Genomic DNA, 17,885 nt, shown 5'->3' with positions numbered 1-17,885 from the left:
GATTGAAGCTGCTAAGCCCGTGCGTCCAAAGCCGCCCGCTCTGCAGCCATCCTGACGTCCTCCGCCGCCAAGTTTTCCTTGGCTTGTGCTACCTCCTCATGTAGCCGTGCCACCTCCGCATCGTGCTGAGCCTTATCTCCCGGCTCAACCACGGCGGTCAACAGGGCCGTCATCTTATCCACAAGATCCATCAGCACCTAAGCCGGCGGGCGCGCGGGGTCTCCTGACCCGGTCGCGGCCGTCCCGGAGGTTATTGCTGCCGCAGCCGTAGAGTTTTGAGCGGGTTGTGTACCAGTCACGAAGACTCCCGCTCTGTTCGGCGGCTCAAAGGGGTCCGGAATACTGCTGCCATCGGAACAGCCCCCGAACCTGCCATCTTGTAGTTGATACAATGAATCCGTCTCGCCTGTGGACGACTCACCATCAGAATAGATGGCTGTCTCACCGCCATCCACGGATCCTTCAGAGAACTTCCCTCCATGGATGCAACCCATGAAGGCACGCTTCACGGCGGGCTAAGCCCGGGCGGGTCTCGTACACTGAGCCGTCTCGATGAGGTCGGTGAAGATGTGGGGCTCAGGGCCCGGCTCGCCGATCCGGCCGATGAAGACGTGGATTCCGCCGAAGGGGACCCAGTACCCGTACTCAACTGAGCCGGCATCGGGGCCCCAGCCTTCGTCGTCGATGTAGATCTTGCCACGACGACTCTTGGTCATCCGGCCCACAACGTATCCCTTGAGTCCTTCAAAGCTGCCCTTCAAGAACTCAAATCCACCGTGCGCTGGCCCCACGGTGGGCGCCAACTGTCGTGGAATTGTCACGGCAGATGTCCTAGTGAAAGGACTTAGTCGTGGAGCCATCGCAACTAGGAAGCTTAAAGGGGTTAATCGGGACAAAGGACATGAGAGGTTTATACTGGTTCGGCCCCTTGCGGTGAAGGTAAAGCCTAGTCCAGTTGATGTGGTATTGCTAGGTTTCGATGACCAAGGAGCGAAATACGCTAGCTTGGCTCTCGATCTGTTGTTTCTTGCCCTAAGCCGCCGCCGTTCGTCCCCTTATATACACGAGTTGACGCCCTGCGGCCTACAGAGTCCCGGACGGCTTATAAACAGTGTCCAGCTCGGTGACTAGCTATTCTTGCCTTATTACACAAGTTACATACATATGGCGGTTTATCTCTACCGGCCATAAATCACCCTTTGGGCCTTGGGCCTTTAGCTAACCCGCCATCCCCAGGAATCGTGGCGGGCTTCATGAATCATCATAAGTATAACCCGGCCCCTCCTGGGCGGGTCATACTAATAACTATATCCCCAACACTAACATTTATTTTAGAACCCCAATACATGGCACTATATAGGCCTTACGGTCGCACAGATTGCCACGCCACCACGCGCCTATATCTCGCCTTCAGCGAGTCCAGCTTCCAACTCGCTGAAGGGCGAGTGAGATGGACCGCCCACACGCGCGGGAGACTACAACCTCTTTTTTATGTGCTTCATTTTATACCTTTTTATACTTTAAAATATTCTAAATAGATATATATTACAAAAGAAATACTATAAAAAATGTTTGAAAAACATTGAACGTGTATTTGAAAAATATTGAACAAGTATATGAAAATGTTAAATATGTATTAGAAAAATATTGAACAAGCATTCAAACAATGTTGAACGTGTATAGAACAATTGTTGATCATCTTTACTATTAAAGCGGAATCGAATGTCGTGATGTTTCGACCACCTCCTCCCCTCCCCTCCCTCGTACGATAACAGGAAGAAAAAATCTGCCAAAAACCTCGCGCACCAAACCGACGCAAAAACAGGGAAGAACCCACGTCCTCCACCTTCTCCCCGACCCAATCTCCATCTCTCTCCCAATCCGAACTACCTGGCATCCTTCATCGCTCGCACCCCCGCGTGGAGGGCTCACCCCGCCCCTCCAAAGGCCTCGTGCATGGCGGACACCTTGGCGATCGAGGTTGTGGGGGCACCACCGAGACCTAGAAGAAGCCTCCTGAGGTCGACGGCGGCCACGACCTTCCTTCGAGGTGGGCGCCCTTGGGGACGGCCCGGTAGTGCGCTCTCGCAGGGGATCGCGGCAATGGCGCGGGGTAGCGAGCCATGCAGCAGTCCATCCGGTAAACCCCCAACCCTAGCTGCAATCCTGGCATCTCCTTTCCGGCATCGCCTCCACGGAGAACTTTGCCTTTCATGCGCGACGCCTTCATATCCATTAGGCTGTTCGCCACGTTTCCGCCTATGCTTGCCTCCTAGCCATCGTCAACCTTGAAGCAGCAGCACAACATGGTTGCCAGATTCCGTCCCCGTGGTCATTGTAGGAGACGTGCCGCCAGTGACCAGTGGTCTGGACCGGAAAGCCGTTCGTGGAGGCATGGAGATACCATGAAGACGCAGTGGACACTCTAGGGAACTGGACACGGACGCGGCATGGATTGGATTGTGCCACGGCGGCAGTAGTATGACGAGGGGATTTGACTCCGGCGAATCACGGTGCCACGGTTGCAGGCCCAAGGTACCTGCTTCGCCAAGCTGCCCCTACCATGGTTGCCGGAATAACTGGTGGGTTCATGATCCAAGAGCATGTGATCCTGTAGTTGCTTCGCTTCCCATGGTCAAGTGCTCGTGAAGGAGATGACCAATGACTGGCCACAAAAGTGCCTTGGTTAAGTCAATTCATCACTGTGACATATTCTTTGGTAATTTTTTTGCTACTGATTCTACTATTCAAGTGTAATTCTTCATGTTTCCAGAGCGGACTCTGCTGGAGATCAAGAAATCCTTCCATAGTGTTGTCAACATGTAGCATGACAAGTCCAGCAATGGGGCTGAGCTACTGCTCCTAGCGTGGTGTGCTCTAAACAATGTTTCCTTCGCCATTGTGGCTCTGTAAGAAGCTCTTTGTAGAAAATCTTATGCTCTGTTGCTGGCTGCAGTATGCGGTTACTAACAAGTATTCATGTGTGCAATGACAGAAGCCTCCCAGGGTTCAATCTTGGTGGCGAAATCTCCCGACCTTCAAGGGGTATTCGAAGAGCATTATATCAATTGAGGGGGATTCAAATAGCATGTCAATGTATGATGTTATGTGTCACATTGTTTCCGAAATTTACAAGCTTTCGGGTGTGTAATGAGTTTCAGTACCCCGTTTCACTCATTTTTTGTCATATGTAATGGTTTGCAGTCGAATGAAATTTTCAGGCAAATGCCTGATGAGATTGGTGATTATTTGTCGCTTAAATCGTTCAAGTGGGCTTCAGACTGAATTCACGACTTCACGTATTGCTATAACCAAGTAGATGGTTTATATTTTCTTATGAATAACAAGTGACTGCGGTAATTGATTTGTTTGCTGCATAGTTGTTACATTATTTATTTTTTCTGCTCCATTTGAATCCTAATGGTTGTATAGCGGCCAAATAGTGGTTGTTAAGATTCCCACCAGTAGAGCCAAAATAATTTCCATAGTACTATTGTTTCTGCCCGATTCCCACCAGCGGATGAACTCTAAAGTGACTGGCCAATTGTAACTTATAGGCAGCGTTTGGGTACGCAATCCTAATTTATATTTCTTGACAATTTAACAATGTTATGGATTGTATTTCTCTGTGCGCAACAAATATTTATGTATCCATTTAGCTCTATAAATAATTACGTGCTTTTTCGCGTCACAAATATCTATGGCATCTGCTCCTCTAAAATGTAGAGATCTCCAAGCAATTACAAGGTACCTGCATATTTCTGAAAATGTTGTTTCTCTTTAGAGCACAGATGAACATTACATATTTTTTGAATTTCTGGGGTAAATCCAGGCAGGAATGCAACAAGTTAGCTCCGAAAATATATAACACTAAAGCTTATCCAAATATAACACTATGCTCATCCATTAATCAAAATATTATTGAACCATTTCGATGTTGTTGTGTTGTATCTTGATTTCTTGAAGATATAGATGTTCTATACTATTAACAACCAAACAAGTAACTTCCTATCACGAAAAGGCTAATGGATGTAATTTGCTAGGAACACAGTTGTGACATACACCAGTGATGACAAAATGATCGATGCGCTTCTTAGGAGAAGAGGTTAGCAATTTATATTCCACTTTTGTATTGCATGTGGTAGTTGGTTAAAAGAATTGTAGTCAGCAATTCGGTACTGGTAAAGGGTTCCTACATTTTGGAGATGAGGTTTAGTTTGTGTCTTTCTTCACTTGTAAATGATAGATTTGCTTGATGTGAGAAAAGTGAGTTTAAAAAAAAGTCTCATTTGATTGTCGCACATGTTTTCTCTAGATAGTCTGTTCTTAGCTATCTCTCTTGATAATTATTTGTTAGACATCCTAAGTCTCATTGGTGTACCTTTTTAAAATTCATTAGATTTCTCATATGCACATATTTTATGTCTTGATAATTCAATTAGGGATCCTCCGAGATTTGGCGACCAGCTGACGCTAGGATCAGCTTGCGCTTGTTCTCCTCTCATAGTTGTTTTAAGTTGCCTTAGTGTAATAAGTTGTTCTCTTTGTTTAAAATGTGCAAGTAGGGCAAAATTCACTTGACATGACCATTGCACGAAAGTCATGGGTGTTCAGAACACAAGGAAGTTCTAAATATTGCAAGTTGTAGTTTTATCTATGGTGCTCGGTATTTTTGTTTCCAATGGAAACTCTACGAATGATATTTGATGCTTATTTAAATAACTGACATGTATGTAGTTTGACATTCCCTTCGCTCGTGCTCTTGTTTTTTCTCTAAATCAATGTTTAAGTTAATGTGTATACCTCCTAGAAAAATAATAAGTACATGCATGTAGGAATAAGAGAGTATGAGAGACAACAAGATATTCCCAAATCTGGAAGGTAAGATATTCATGACAAGATATTCTCAAGTCAGAAAGATAAGAGCATCTTATATTCCTCATAAACAAATGCAATAAAGCTTCCATCCTCTTCCTGTGTTTAACGAAATGTGTTAACATGTTAGCTGTTGTGCAAGCTATAGTTCTCTTTGTTTGACTAGCTATGTTGTAAGTCGATTATGATATTACCCCAACAATGGAGAAAGATATGATTCCAGAGAAGGGAATTGGCATGCATGTTGTTTCCTAAAATATCTGTCTATGGCTTCTTGCAGGTATAACTATTGAAGCTCTTCAACAAGTTTTTTAATGCACTCATCAGCAAGTGTGCATTGTTCCCCTTTTCCCAAGATATACAAGGTTACAGAAGTCATTCTTGTAACTAATGTTGTACAATTTATGCTTGTTTGATTTCGTAAGCTACACATTGTATTTTTATAATTCTTTTCATTTCTTACAGCCACAAATTGTTGCATATTAGTTTCATTTGCTTTGGTATAAACCATATTCATTGCTTCTACATTTTCTTGTCGCCCCAAAAACATTATCTTTGTGGCACTCAAAAAATAAGGAGAGATGCACATTGACATTACACAACATGCAATTTTTATTACTTGTAAGTAAGAATTTTAATACAGCATCATCCATCGTGGTAGGTTAGAGTAATTTCTTTTTCATCTACCACAATACATGATGAATGCTTCATAGGTTTACTAAAGTTCAAAAGGTGCCAAGCTGTGATAAGGTATGGTTGTAGTGGTGGCTCAACCACCTCCTCCCCTCCCCTCCCCTCCCCTCGTACGATAATAGGGAAAAAAATCTGCTGAAAACCTCGCGCACCAAACCGACGCAAAAACAGGGAAGAACCCACGCCCTCCACGTTCTCCCCAACCCAATCTCCATCTCTCTCCCAATCCGAAGTACCTGGCATCCTTCATCGCTCACACCCCCGCGTGGAGGGCTCACCCCACCCCTCCAAAGGCCTCATGCACAGCGGACACCTTGGCGATCGAGGTTGTGGGGGCACCACCAAGATCTAGAAGAAGCATCCTGAGGTCAATGGCGGCCATGGCCTTCCTTCGAGGTGGGCTCCCTTGGGGACGACCCAGTACTGCGCTCTCGCAGGGGATTGTGACAACGGTGCGGGGTGGCGCGCCATGCAACAGTCCATCTGGTAAACCCCCAACCCTAGCTGCAATCCTGGCATCTCCTTTCCGGCATCGCCTCCACAGAGAACTTTGCCTTTCATGCGCGACGCCTTCATATCCATTGGGCTATTCACCATGTTTCCGCCTATGCTTGCCTCCTAGCCATCGTCGACCTTGAAGCAGCAGCACAACGTGGTTGCTGGATTCCATCCCCGTTGTCATTGGAGGAGCCGTGCTGCCAGTGACCAGTGGTATGGACCGGAAAGCCATTTGTGGAGCCATGGAGATACCATGAAGACGTAGTGGACACTCCAGGGAACTGGACACGGACGCGGCATGGATTGGATTGTGCATGGCAGCAGTAGTATGACGAGGGGATTTGACTCCGGGGAATCACGGCGCCACGGTTGCAGGCCCAAGGTACCTGCTTCGCCAAGCTTCCCCTACCATGGTTGCCGGAATAACTGGCGGGTTCATGCTCCAGGAGCATGTGATCCTGTAGTTGCTTCGCTGCCCATGGTCAAGTGCTCGTGAAGGATATGACCAATGACTGGCCACAAAAGTGCCTTGGTTAAGTCAATTCATCACGGTGCCATATTCTTTGGTAAATGTTTTTGCTACTGATTCTACTATTCAAGTGTGATTCTTCATGTTTCCAGGGCGGGCACTGTTGGAGATTAAGAAATCCTTCCACAATGTTGTCAACATGTTGCATGACAAGTCCAGCAACGGGGCTGAGCTACTGCTCCTGGCGTGGTGTGCTCTAAACAATGTCACCTTCGCCATTGTGGCTCTGTAAGAAGCTCTCTATAGAAAATCTTATGCTCTATTGCTAGCTGCAGTATGCGGTTACTAACAAGTGTTCATGTGTGCAACGACAGAAGCCTCCCAGGGTTCAATCTTGGTGGCGAAATCTCCCGACCTTCGAGGGGTATTCGAAGAGCATTATATCAATTGTGGGGGATTCAAACAGGATGTCAATGTATGATGTTACTTGTTACATTGTTTTCGAAATTTAAAAGCTTTTGTGTGTGTAATGAGTTTCAGTACCCCGTTTCACTCGTTTTTTGTCATATGTAATGGTTTGCAGTCGAATGAAATTTTCAGGCAAATGGCTGACGAGATTGGTGATTATTTGTCGCTTATATCGTTCAAGTGGGCTTCAGACTGAATTCACGACTTCACGTATTGCTCTAACCAAGTAGATGGTTTATATTTTCTTATGAATAACAAGTGACTGCGTTAATTGATTTGTTTGCTGCGTAGTTGTTACATTATTTATGTTTTCTGCTCCATTTGAATCCTAATGTTTGTATAGTGGCCAAATAGTGGTTGTTTCGATTCCCACCAGTAGAGCCAGAAATTTTTCCATACTACTATTATTTCTGCCCAATTCCCACCAGTGGATGAATTCTAAAGTGACTGGCCAATTGTAACTTACAGGCAGGGTTTGGGTACGCAACCCTAATTTATATTTCTCGACAATTTAACAATGTTATGGATTGTATTTCTCTGTGCGCAACAAATATTTATCTATCCATTAAGCTCTATAAATAATTACGTGCTTTTTCACGTCACAATATCTATGTCATCTGCTCCTCTAAAATGTAGAGATCTCCAAGCAATTACAAGGTACCTGCATATTTCTTAAAATACTGAGAAGTCCATTTCTCTTTGGAGCACAGATGAACATTACATATTTTTTGAATTTTGGGGGTAAATCCATGCAGGAATGCAACAAGTTAGCTCCTAAAATATATAACACTAAAGCTTATCCAAATATAACACTATGCTCATCCATTAATCAAAATATTTACTGAACCATTTCGATGTTATTGTGTTGTATCTTGATTTCTTGAACATATAGATGTTCTATACTATTAACAACCAAACAAGTAACTTCCTATCATGAAAAGGCTAATGAATGTAATTTGCCAGGAACACAGTTGTGGCATACACTAATGATGACAAAATGATCGATGCGCTTCTTAGGAGAAGAGGTTAGCAATTTATATTCCACCTTTTGTATTGCATGTGGTAGTTGGTTAAAAGAATTGTAGTCAGCAATTCAGTACTGGTAAAGGGTTCCTACATTGCGGAGATGAGGTTCAGTTTGTGTCTTTCTTCACTTGTAAATGATAGATTTGCTTGATGTGAGAAAAGTGAGTTAAAAAAAGTCTCATTTGATTGTCGCACATGTTTTCTCTGGATAATCTGTTCTTAGCTATCTCTCTTGATAATTATTTGTTAGACATCCTAAGTATCATTGGTGTACCTTTTTAAAATTCATTAGATTTCTCATATGCACATATTTTATGTCTTGATAATTCAATTAGGGGTCCTCCGAGATTTGGCGACCAACTGACGCTAGGATCAGCTTGCGCTTGTTCTCCTCTTATAGTTGTTTTAAGTTGCCTTAGTGTAATAAGTCATATCTCTTTGTTTAAAATGTGCAAGTAGAGCAAAGTTCACTTGACATGACCATTGCACGAAAGTCATGGGTGTTCAGAACACAAAGAAGTTCTAAATATTGCAAGTTGTAGTTTTATCTATGGTGCTCAGTATTTTTGTTTCCAATGGAAACTCTACGAATGATATTTGATGCTTATTTAAATAACTGACATGTATCTAGTATGACATTCCCTTAGTTCGTGCTCTTGGTTTTTCTCTAAATCTATGTTTAAGTTAATGTGTATACCTCCTACAAAAATAATAAGTACATGCATGTAGGAATAAAAGAGTATGAGAGACAACAAGATATTCCCAAATCTGGAAGGTAAGATATTCATGACAAGATATTCTCAAGTCAGAAAGATAATAGCATCTTATATTCCTCATAAACAAATGCAATAAAGCTTCCATCCTCTTCCCGTGTTCAAGCTATAGTTCTCTTTGTTTGACTAGCTATGTTGTAAGCCGATTATGATATTACCCCAACAATGGAGAAAGATACGATTCGGGAGAATGGAATTGGCATGCATGTTGTTTCCTAAAATATCTATCTATGGCTTCTTGCATGTATAACTATTGAAGCTCTTCAATAAGTTTTAGTGCACTCATCAGCAAGTGTGCATTTTTCCCCTTTCCCCAAGATATACAAGGTTACAGAAGCCATTCTTGTAACTAATGTTGTACAATTTATGCTTGTTTGATTTCGTTAGCTACACATTGTATTTTTATAATTCTTTACGTTTCTTGCAGCCACGAATTGCTATGTATTAGTTCGATTTGCTTTGGTATAAACCATATTCGTTGCTTCTACATTTTCTTGTCACCACAAAACATTATCTTTTTGGCACTCAAAAAATAAGGAGAGATGCACATTGACATTACACAGCATGCAATTTTTATTATTTGTAAGTAAGAATTTTAATGCATCATCATCCATCATGGTAGGTTAGAGTAGTATCTTTTTCGTCTACCACAATACATGATGAATGCTTCATAGATTTACTAAAGTTCAAAAGGTGCCAAGCGGTGATAAGGTATGGTTGTAGTGACGATAATACTGGAGCAAGTGTAGTTGAAGAGAATGAAGGCAGAGAAGAAATATTCTGCTTTATCTTTTGCCACAAGAGAGTGGATAAGGGGATATGATGTCTGCCCAGAAGAAATCAGTAGGGGATAGACTTTGTACTGTTTCTAAGAATGGAAAGCATTTGTCGCCATATTTGAAAGATATCTCTACAATACCATAATTGTTTTGTCATTTTTTTAATCCGTGGCAATGCACGGGCATTCGACTAGTGTATTAAACAGATGATGGATTATTTTTATAATATATATAAACATGTTAATCTAGCATTTCAAAAAAATGTTAAACAAGTATTCAAAAAATATTAATCAATCATTTGGGAAATGTTAAATGCGCATAGAAAAAATGTTGAACATGTATTAAAAATGATGAAACAATTTGGTCATGTATATAAAAATATTAAAAAGCATTTGAAAAAATGTTGAACAAGTGTTTGAAAAATATTAATCAAGTGTTTGAAAATTGTTGACCGTATATCAAAAAAATGTTGATCTTTTTATTTCAAAACTATTAATCAAGCATTTTAAAAATGTTAAAAAGTATATAAGTAAACCCTTTTTTCAAACCAATAAAACTTGTATTTGAAAATAAAGAAAAAATGATGAAAAAAGGGAGAAACAAAAAACAAGAAAAAAAACAGTGGAAAACCAGGCCATGTCACCTCAAGTATCACCGCCATATATTTCATCAATACATCCTACACAAGCACAACGGTTAGAGCATCTCTAGATCCGGTATACCTCGTCCCACAAAATTTGATTTACAAGATACCTCAAAATGTTTTTCATGTTTTTACGGTATAACTTTTGTTTCGCCAGAACAGATGTTGTAAAAAAATTATGCTGCCGGCAAAATTACATAACCCCTCCTGAAAACGCAATCTAAATTACAATTGAGTATTTCAATTCACAGATCGTGCTTGCGCCGGCCGAGCTCTTGCTGCAACACCCTCGCTAGAGGCTCCTCCCACAGCTGTTGTTGGCGCGCACCACGCCGGACGCGGGCGAGCTACTGCTCGTGCCTCGCTCACGCTAGCTAGCTAGCAAAACACTTACGCGGCTAGCTAGCTTTCAAATCATGTACACGCCTAGCTAGCGCATTGCTGCTGCGTCGGTGGCCAGCGGCAAGCGCATACGACAGCTAGCGGTGGGCGGCAGCTCGCGGACGGTGACGGGCAGCGGTGACGAGATTTGGCTGGAATCGAGCTCGGGAGCCCGTGGCGCCGGTTGCGAGGGAAGCGGTTGGGCTGAAATTTCCCTCCCGCCAATGATAGAGGATACTGCAAATGGAGGGTGCAATCCCATAGATATGGAAGAAATTGGTCCATGGATTCGGGATCTCACAATTTTCTTTCGGGAGGGCTGATTTTGGGGATTTGTTTGGGCCGTGTTTGCGGGCTCTATCCCACGAATCGACGCTTATTTTATCGGATGGTCTGATTTGCGGGATCTTCTAGAGATGCTCTTAGCCGATCTACTTACCATCCAGTATGGGCACCCCCCTGTCTCTCTTTAAGCGAGATAGCGGGATGCGCTCGCGTCGGGGCGAGCCCTAGACGGGCCGTCCCAGCCGCGCAGGAGCCACAGCCTATTTTTTTCTTCTGCTTTCTATTCTCATTTTTGGTTATTTTTGTACTTTTTTTATACTTTAAAATATTATATATATATATATATATATATATATGGGCTATTCTGTTACGCATAACAGAATATTATTCTGTTACCCTTCTTGAAATGACGTGGTGTATAGGTTGGACTGGCGAGGTTTTCTACTTGAACCGATCTTCCTATGTGTACGACGGGCGGAAACAGGGGATGCAACGTGGAGCTTCCGGGCGTTCTCCGACGCGATGCTGCGGGCCATTCGTTGCTAGAGGAGACATGTAAGGGGTTCCGCATGTGCGCGCACTCACTTGGTTATGTTTTGCGATCTGTCCGGAGGTGACATCGTGGGCATTTGGAGGCGGACGTGTTTTGGGCATTGGTGTTTACCGTGATGTTCATAGGCCTCAATTTACGTCTTGTTTGTTGTTTTGGATGTGAAAATGATTTGTGGGTGAGAGTTTTTCGATATTATTTGACTATAATTTGTGATTAGAAGTTTTGGTGTTGTTGGCCATCGCCGCCATGGAAATGTGTTCTTCTTTTTCTGATGTTTTATTTTTGAATTGGCGTTGCGGGGAGATAGTTGAGGATTGTCTGATTAGATTTTTGTTGTCAACTTTGCTTCTTGAGTTGTTTCCACCCCTGATTCCCATGTGATTTGGTCGTTGGCGGAGGTGGTGTTTGGTGGCTGACTGAAGCCTACGATTTCTTGTAATCTGGTCAAATTGCGTAATTAAGTTGTGTGTTTTTCAGTGTTGTTTTGAATTACTGTCGTATGTGTAGTTGGACTGCTCCATGTCAAAGCTTGTATTACTGTGCATTGACATTGGAGCAAGTATTTTGTACTGGCTGCCTACCCCATACCCTCTGCACTTTGAGTATAAAGCCCGAGCCCTCTGTTACTTTCGTTCCACCAGCTGCAACCAAAAGAAAAGCCAGATGGATCCTGAGTTGGGAGAGGTCACAGAGGAGGAGGGGGAAGCCGTTGATGCGAGGGCTGCAGCAGCGGAGCAGAGGAGGAGGAGGAGGTGTAGGCGCAGGCAGATGGCACGACGTGTTGCCGAGGAGGAAGTGGATGCAGAGTGCAACAGACACCTTGCGCGAGGTGATGGATACTTGCAACTCCAATGAACTAGAGCTTCTTTTCCCAGAGGGCAGCGGAAGGAACCATGTTCAGATCATCAGTTGGGCTAGGGCGAGAGCAGCCACGGCTCCACATCCATCCACCAGGGCTAAATGGCGTCGTTTCTTTGATCGTTATGATTGAAGTAGTGAATGTTATGTTTTTAAGATTTGTGTTGTGAGGGAGCAGATGTTTGAATGAATAAATGAATTCAACTGTCTCCCCTCTGAATGTGTTGTTTTATCTGCATATGTTTTGACATGTGCAGTTTTTGAACTGTTGTTTTATCTTAAGTTGAACTGATTTGTGGTCAAAAGTTGCATGGCTTGTATAATAATTATTTTCTACCAGCTGGCTGCCCACCTGCCCATTTATTATTTTTATAATCTGCGAGTCTCCCTGGCTATAAATTCCATCCATCTATGTGTGGTGTGTGGCTCAGTCTCCCCATCCTTTTTATCCCTTCTTCCAGAGGCAGATCTAGGTTCCTCTCTCTGATCTCTGTTGTTTTCTTCCCTGTTCTTGTGTTTTCCATGGAGGACTGTTCATGCGGATGCTTGGCAAAGATGGCGCGCATAGCTGAAGGCTGTGTGTACGAATCTGGTTTGGAGCTCACCCAGTCTCAGCGACGTGGGCAACTTTCTTGTCTGCTGTACTGCAACCATGGGTTTCGTGCGCCATATGTTTGTCGCCTGACGGTTGGTGACTTGAAGGAATCATGGGTATGTGTTTCTATTCGTTTTGTTTTCTACTTTTTTGTAGGTCTCTTTTTGAATCCCATGGACTGGATCTGTAGTTTAGTGTTATGAATAGTTTGTCTATATTTTTTTATTTGGTTTCGTCAGGATTTAATAGTAGGGATTTCTGTTTGTATTTGTTCATTACTAAACAGTATTTTATCCATTTTTGTATAATCCTTAATCTGTTTTTTGTCAGATGTTTTTACTGTAGGTGTGTTGATATGTATATTTCTTCAGTTTAGTCAGTTCACATGACTAGTCAGTTATGTGTTATTGTTTTGGTTCAGATTTTTTTTTCTTTTCAGTTTGTTATGCAAACCGTTCATATATCTGTGTAAAAATTCAGTTATTTCAGATGTTCACTTTTGTTTTGTACTCCCATGCCCATTTGTAGAAAATGTCACCCAGGATCAGGATTGTTGCTCCTAGTTCCGGTGTTCTGAAGATGGAGACTTCAGACAAAAATGGGTATCAGTTGATGGAAGTTGCCTACCACATCGACTTTGATGGTTGCATCAACCTAACTACTGGGTGGAAGGAGTTTGTGGCAGAGTCTGGATTTGAGGATGGTGATGTGGTTATGGTTATGTTCTCTAGGGAAGATGACTCTCTAACATTCAGAATTTATGTGATGTAGGTTTAAATGTGGCAAATGACGCCAGTTTGTGAGATTTGTGTGTGGTTGATTATGTTGCAGTATTTTTTTCTTTAAAACTTCTACATGTGAGATGGTTGAATTCTATTGTATTATCAGATGTTTTGGAACAACTTATTTAATGCTTTTCCTATCTGTTTTGCTCAAGTATAACTGCTTTATTTATATATTCTTTATATTAGTACTGAAACAATTCTATAGTTGAACTGATGGGCACCCTTTGTTTTGACTAGTATATTTTCATGTACATAGCTCGCAGAAGGAACTATACGCTGATGATGTTTGTAGAACCCCTTATTTGGGTTCGAGATTGCTGAACTTACATTCTGTTAATGATAGTACTAAACTCTTTTAGGTTGTCAATTACCAATCAAATTTGTTTGTTGTATAACATTTTTTCTTACTTTTTTAGATGAATTTTGGATCACATTTTTTACAGTTAAATAATGATATTTCTAGTATTTTTTACAATTAAAAGATTCTTATCTTCGCTGCACAGTATTTTTTTACTTGAACCTTATGAATTGTAGTAGTTGAACCTTTTATAATTTTGCTTCTGAAATTTTTATTTACAATTTTCTACGTTTAATTTTCCAAAAATATATATGTATTTTTATTTTATTTTAGTTCTTACAATTAAGATGTGTTTGAACTTTTTACATTATTTGTTTTTCAACTTATTTTCTTGTGAGGTTTTTTTTAAATATCTGCATTTTTTTGTTGTATGTGATCGGCTGGAATTTTGTAATGGGGTGAAGTACTGTGTTGGGCCATCTGGCTGAGTCATTGTTTTCGGCCCAGATAGCTCGTCCGCGCGGCTGTGCAGCGCGGCGTGCGCTATGGGTTTAGTCCCACCTCGCTAGTCGAGGGGGCTCTAGACCTGTTTATAACTGCAGCCGAGGCTCACCAGTCGAACTCCTTTGAAAACTTACCAGAGCGCTTATACACGGTGCTCGCTCGCTCTCTTGGCCTGTGGGCCCTGATCGGTGGGCCCTGCGTTGTGCGAACTACTAGGGATTCGCCTATGGGCTCGAGTTCAAGTATCTAGCAGCGTCAGGGCCTACACCTGTCCTTGGGCGGTCAATTTTTTTTCTTTTTTTTGTTGTTTGAATCTAGTACTTGACTCCACCAATAAATTGGACTGATACTTTTATGATCTTTGGGCATCAAATTTTTTCTTTTTTTGTTGTTGTTTGAATCTAGTACTTGACTCCACCAGTAACTTGGACTGATACTTTTTTGTTCTAGTTCTTGGGAGTTTTGTTCTAGGAACGAGCCGTAACATGACTTGCCCCCGCACCGAACCGCACCAAAAGGGCATAGTTGTACTGACACATCTTCCTTGTATGGACTTGCCCCCATTATCTATCTTAGGGGTGTGTGGGTGCGTGTGGGGGGAACAGAATAACCGCACTACCCCTCGGTGCATAGTTGTACTGACACATCTTCCTTGTATGCACTTACCCCCATTATCTATCTTTTAGGGGGTGTGTGGGTGCGTGTGGGGGGACAGAATAACCGCACTGCGCCTGTCAAATGAGCGCACTGCCGCGTTAGTGCGAGGCCGAGCCGGGGGGAGGGGGACCCCCCTCCCCCATCCCGGTGAGGCCGAGCCAGGAACGAGCCGTAGCAGGCGACGACGCGGCGTGCCGAAGCGTCACATGCGAAGGCGAGTCCGCAATATGACTTGCCCCCATTATCTATCTTTTAGGGGGGTGTGGGTGCGTGTGGGGGGGACAGAATAACCGCACTGCCCCTCGGTGCATAGTTGTACTAACACATCTTCCTTGTATGGACTTGCCCCCATTATCTATCTTAAGGGTGTGTGGGTGCGTGTGGGGGGAAACAGAATAACCGCACTGCGCCTGTCAAACGAGCGCACTGCCGCGTTAGCGCAAGGCCGAGCCGGTGGGAGGGAGTCGGGACCCCCCCCCCCTCCCCCATCCCAGTCAGGCCGAGCCAGGAACGAGCCGTAGCAGGCGACGACGCGGCGTGCCGCGGTGTCGCATGCGGAGGCGAGTCCGGAACATGACTTGCCCCCATTATCTATCTTAGGGGTGTGTGGGTGCGTGTGGGGGGAAACAGAATAACCGCACTGCCCCTCGGTGCATAGTTGTACTGGCACATCTTCCTTGTATGGACTTGCCCCCATTATCTATCTTATGGGTGTGTGGGTGCGTGTGGGGGGGAAACAGAATAACTGCACTGTGCCTGTCAAACGAGCGCACTTCCGCATTAGCGCGAGGCCGAGCCGAGGGGGAGGGGGTCGGGATCCCCCCCCCCTCCCCCATCCCGGCGAGGCCGAGCCAGGAACGAGCCGTAGAAGGCGACGACGCGGCGTGCCGCGGCATCACATGCGGAGGCGAGTCTGTAACATGACTTGCCCCCATTATCTATCTTTTAGGGGTGGGTGGGTGCGTGTGGGGGGGAAACAGAATAACCGCACTGCCCCTCGATGCATAGTTGTACTGCCACATCTTCCTTGTATGGACTTGCCCCCATTATCTATCTTAGGGGTGTATGGGTGCGTGTGGGGGGGACAGAATAACCGCACTACCCCTCGGTGCATAGTTGTACTGACACATCTTCCTTGTATGGACTTGCCCCCATTATCTATCTTTTAGGGGTGTGTGGGTGCGTGTGGGGGAAACAGAATAACCGCACTGCGCCTGTCAAACGAGTGCACTGCCGTGTTAGCGCGAGGCCGAGCCGGGAGGAGGGACCCCCCCTCCCACATCCCGGCGAGGCCGAGCCAGGAACGAGCCGTAGCCGGCGATGACGCGGCGTGCCGCGACGTCGCATGCGGAGGCGAGTCCGTAAAATGACTTGCCCTCGCGCCGTATCGCACCGAGGGGCATAGTTGTACTGACACATCATCCTTGTATGGACTTGCTCCCGCATCGCACCACACCGAGGGGCATAGTTGTAATGACACATCTCAGTAACATGACTTGTTCCCCGCACCGCATCGCACCGCAGCGCACCGAGGGGTATAGTAGTACATGATTTGCCCCCGTTATCTTATATTTATGTTTTTGGTGAAAAACCAGCACCGTTATGAATTATTATTTCATTTGTACTTTTTGATAATTTTTATTGTACTGTTGTGAGTTATTATTTGTACTTTAGCTGTTTGTTTTCTCCCTCAATATTAATTTTTTTATTGTATTTAATTTTTGCTATTATCTTTGGTAACTGCCTAGAGATAGTGGACTTCGCCACGGTTCTGGGCTTTAGCCGTCGGTTTTCTCCCACTCACCTTTTAACCTCCGCTCTCCCCCGTTCCGCTCCGCTCCCCTCTCCAAATCGATTCCTTCTTCATTCCCCTCTTCTCGCAGAGAAGTTGTTTCTCCTGTTTTGCCGCGGGAGCGTCGGCCGGCGGGTTGAACCCCAGGGGTGGAGGTCTGGGTGCTCTGTTTGCTCCTTTTGGTCTGCGATTGACTTCCCTTGCATCCTCTTATGTACAGATTTTCCCTCTATTTCTTAGCTCTTGCTCTCTTGCTGTTTCAGGCTGGATTCGCTAGGGTTCCTTTGCTCTTGAACGAGTGGTTGGCGATAGTGATACTCGATTCCGTGGTGGATTTTGTGTTTGCTTGTAAGAGTTTTGCTTTGTATGGCGTTCTTTGTTTCTGAAATAGGGCAGAGCCCTAATTTTTGTTCATGTGTCTTGCAGATCTGGTTCGGCAGATTTTAGGTCTGTAGATCTCAATGGGTACATCATCCAGTCCGGACAAGTTGAATGCAGGTGATTTTCCCTGTAATTTGGATGATGTTTTAACATATCTGGTTTTTAGGTTGTATATGTGTGGTCGTATCGACTTTATAAGTTGTATGTATTTTGATAGATGTTAAATTTGCCCTGGATTGTGTGGTGTGTATAGTTTTGGCGGTTGATGTGACCTGCAGACATGTTGTAGTACTGATCACCATCTGTAGTTTGAACTGTTGTCCTAGCATTTGAATAGGTTGTAGTAGTCAGTGAAGAAGTGGTATGATGTTGAAAGAGTTTTCATTCGGAAATTTGTTGCGCCAGTGGTGGGTTCATATTGTTTTATTGGGTGCACTTGTAGTGTTCATATAGTTGAACTGAATGCTTGTTCATGTACTTTTTTGCTAATTATGATGTTGTTGCAGATGTTGGAGTGCCAGTGCCTCCTGATTCTGAAAAATCAGAACGCTTTCAAGATCTTGTGAATGTTA

General features: G+C 43.9%; 1 long non-coding RNA gene across 1 annotated transcript; it reads left to right on the top strand.

Moving 5' to 3' along the window:
• The first annotated feature begins 1,874 nt into the window (after positions 1 to 1,874).
• Positions 1,875 to 3,417, top strand: LOC147990288 (uncharacterized). The gene is made up of 4 exons (XR_015604849.1): positions 1,875 to 2,140; positions 2,240 to 2,582; positions 2,774 to 2,909; positions 2,996 to 3,417. It is a non-coding gene; the product is annotated as an uncharacterized LOC147990288 (long non-coding RNA).
• The last annotated feature ends 14,468 nt before the right edge of the window (positions 3,418 to 17,885 follow it).

Source organism: Triticum urartu, chromosome 1A (assembly GCF_056163025.1).
Source record: "Triticum urartu cultivar PI428250 chromosome 1A, HENAU_Tu73, whole genome shotgun sequence".
NCBI lineage: Eukaryota > Viridiplantae > Streptophyta > Magnoliopsida > Poales > Poaceae > Triticum > Triticum urartu.
The sequence above is the reverse complement of the archived record's forward strand: the minus strand, read 5'-3'. Positions and strand labels throughout refer to the sequence as shown.